Source organism: Chrysemys picta, chromosome 4 (assembly GCF_011386835.1).
Source record: "Chrysemys picta bellii isolate R12L10 chromosome 4, ASM1138683v2, whole genome shotgun sequence".
Classification (NCBI taxonomy): Eukaryota; Metazoa; Chordata; order Testudines; family Emydidae; genus Chrysemys; species Chrysemys picta.
The window spans coordinates 10,055,427-10,059,028 of record NC_088794.1 but is presented as its reverse complement, the minus strand read 5'-3'; the positions used below and the strand labels follow the sequence as shown (position 1 = coordinate 10,059,028).

At 47.0% G+C, this 3,602-nt stretch overlaps 2 protein-coding genes across 4 annotated transcripts in view; one reads left to right on the top strand and one right to left on the bottom strand.

Moving 5' to 3' along the window:
- Positions 1–3,602, top strand: part of MTCH2 (mitochondrial carrier 2) — a 212,069-nt gene that overhangs the window by 127,561 nt on the left and 80,906 nt on the right. The gene's annotated exons all lie outside the window — the stretch shown is intronic.
- Positions 1–3,602, bottom strand: part of LOC112061633 (glycine N-acyltransferase-like protein 3) — a 52,683-nt gene that overhangs the window by 270 nt on the left and 48,811 nt on the right. The gene's annotated exons all lie outside the window — the stretch shown is intronic.

The window sequence follows — 3,602 nt, the reverse complement described above, 5'->3', positions numbered from 1 at the left end:
CTGCGGAAGAAAGACAAACATGGCACAACCTGTGCAGGTTACAACAGCTGATCGCTCACCTTCCATATCACCGTCCTCTTAAGAGCTTCCTCAACTGTTGCAGGAACTACTCGGAGAAACCTGCAGATGAAAGCCTCAGTGCGCTCTCCCCACGCGAACTCCCAGGCAAACTCCTGCTGTTCGCCGCTCAGCTGGTTCGCTGCTGACTGCCCTTATATACCAGTCAGGCCCACTCAAGGCCCACCTGGAACAAAGCACTCCCAATTCACACTTTTCAAACAAACAAGCAAGCAATCAAGCACATGGTCAAACTGACCAACTGTCCCAGCAGCAGGCACTCAGATACTCACCAACACAGCCCCCCTAACCAATATTCAGATACTTGGTGTGCCTCATCATCTCCTCCCCAAAAAGATCCTGATTAACTGTGGCCTCAAGCAGATTGGTAACGAAAATCTGTCACACTAGCCTGCTACAAACACAGGCCCAGGTCTGAATCACGTCCCCCAAAAGATGCAGGCTTAACTGAAAACAGCTTAAGAAGCTCTCCTGTCTCCAGCACCCAGATGCCCAGTTCCCAATGGGATCCAAACCCCAAATAAATCCATTTTACTCTGTATAAAGCTTATACTGGGTAAACTCATGAATTGTTCGCCCTCTATAGCACTGATAGAGAGATATGCACAGCTGCTTGCTCCCCCAGGAATTAATTACTTGCTCTGGGTTACTTAATAAGTAAAAGTGATTTTATTAAATATAAAAAGTAGGATTAAAGTGGTTCCAAGCAATAACAGACAGAACGAAGTAAGTTACCAAGCAAAATAAAATAAAACACACAAGTCTAACCCTAATGCAGTAGGAAACTAAATGCAGGTAAATCTCGCCCTCAGAGATGTTCCAATAAGCTTCTTTAACGGACTAGACTCCTTCCTAGTCTGGGTCCAACAATCACTCACACCCCAGTAGTTTCTGTCATTTTTTCCAGTTTCTTTCAGGCATCTCTTTGGGGAGGAGAGGCTATCTCTTGAGCCAGCTGAAGACAAAATGGAGGGGCTTCCAGGGCCTTATAGAGTCTTTCTCTTGTGCCACATCACAGCTACAAAATGGGGTCTCTAGCCACCTGGGCAAGTCACCTTTCTATGAATGATTCAGCTTTTTGCAGGCCGATGCCATTGTTTACATGTTAGTTTGAACATTCCTAGGAAAGATCAGATGGGGATTAGCGTCTCTCAAAGTCCATTGTTAGTTAAGTACTCCCAATTACTTGAATAGCCCCTTCAAACTATGTTGACCAAATCTGCCTTATGTGCTTCCTACAGCAAACACTTTAAATACAAGCAGAGAGCCAACGCTCATAACTTCAAATGTAAAAATGATACGTGTCATACAAACAGGATGACTATATTCAGTAGATCATAACCTTTGCAAAGATATGTTACATGGCATATCTGGCATAAAACGTATTCCAGTTATGTCATATGTACACTCATAAGCATATTTCTATAAAGCATTATGGGGTGCAACATCATAACATGGTCTTAGCTCCCCAAATCGATGTCTACAGTTATGCTAGCACATGTATGCCTGGGACAATGGACCAGCTCAGTTAGTGGCGGGACTTTCCACTATCTCCTCGGCCAGATAAAGACACTCCCTTTGAGATACATCTTTATACACCAATACAAACATGTTACGTATCGCTCCTGTGTCATCGCTTACAGACAGCCCCCCAACCTGAAGCAAATACTCACCAGCAACTACACACCACACAACAAAAACACCAACCCAGGAACCAAACCCTGCAAAAAACCCCGGTGCCAACTCTGGCCGCATATCTATTCAAGGGACACCATCATAGGACCTAACCACATCAGCCACACCATCAGGTGCTCGTTCACCTGCATATCTACCAATCTGATATATGCCATCATGTGCCAGAAATGCCCCTCTGCCATGTACACTGGCCAAACCGGACAGTCTCTACGCAAAAGAATAAATGGACACAAATCTGACATCAGGAATGGTAACATTTAAAAACCAGTAGGAGAACACTTCAACCTCCCTGGTCACTCAATAACAGACCTAAAAGGGGCAATTCTTCAACAACAAAAACTTCAAAAACAGACTCCAACGTGAAACTGCAGAACTGGAATTAATTTGCAAACTGGACACCATCAAATTAGGCCTGAATAAAGACTGGGAGTGGTTGGGTCATTACAAAACCTAATTTCCTCCATAATAATTTCCCCCCACTGTTACTCACATCTTCTTGTCAACTGTTTGAAATGGGCCATTCTCATTACCACTACAAAAATGAGTTTTCCTCCCTTGGTATCCTACTGTTAATTGAATTGTCTCGTTAGACCGACCTCCCACTGGTACGGCAACTCCCATCTTTTCATGTGCTGTGTATTTATACCTGCTCCTGTATTTTCCACTCCATGCATCTGATGAAGTGGGTTCTAGCCCACGAAAGCTTATGCCCAAATACATTTATTAGTCTCTAAGGTGCCACAAGGTCTCCTCATTGTTTTTGCTGATACAGACTAACACGGCTACCCCTCTGAAACCTACCTTATTTAAAGGAATCTCAGCCAGACCTGGCAGAGCAGGAGAGGGTCTAATGATGAACACATTGGGTGTGTCTATGCAAGCTCTGTGGCCAGTCCATAGCGGGTACGGGAACATGACACCAGGGTTTCCTGCCGATCAGGAGTGGACAAGCTTTATACAGAGTAAAACGGATTCATTTGGGGTTTGGATCCCATTGGGAACTGGGTGTCTGGGTGCAACAGACAGGAACACTTCTTAAGCTGTTTTCAGTTAAATCTGCAGCTTAGGGGCATGTGGTTCAGACCCTGGGTTTGTGTTGGAGCAGACTGGCGTGTCTGGCTCAACAAGACAGGGGGCTGGAGTCCCAAGCTGGCAGGGAAAACGGGCTCAGAGGTAGTCTCAGCACATCAAGTGGCAGTTCCCAAGGGGGTCTCTGTGATCAGTGTTGTTTGCGCTCCCAATTTCCATTTTGAATTTCACGTGGTGCCAGCAACCTGCCATTACTGGCTACATGCGGCTGCCTGCGGCTTGCAATACATTCTGCTTTGGGTAATAAATTGGAAATCCCTCCCATTCCTAGATTAATAACAGATGTGCCGCCAGAAACTGACCAGGCTCAGGGGCGACCTCTGCCTCTTGTGTTTCTGATGCTGGTTCCGCGGTGGGCAGCCCCTCTGGGGGGGGCATCAGAAAGCCCCTCCGAGTAGGGAACCAGGATGTGCCGCCTCATCCAGCGCTTGCTGGCTCCCCGCTGGCACTGTGCTGGGTTCAGGGGTGAGAAGGTCGCTGTCCAGGCTGGCGCAGCTGTTGTGTTGTGAAGTGCTGGGCCCAGGTGCAGCGCAGCACCCAGCACCTGGTCAAACTCCTCGTAAAAAGGGGCAAGTTGCGAGAGGGGCGGTTCCCATCCCTGTCTTTCTGGAATCTGCTCCCTGCGCTGATCACCGGTCTCCACTTGGCCCAGAAAGTAAACAAAGTGCTGCCTCCAGGGATGTTCCGTATTTTCAGTATTGATTGAGTTAGCTCTGAGACCCACCTCGCCTCAAGTGACA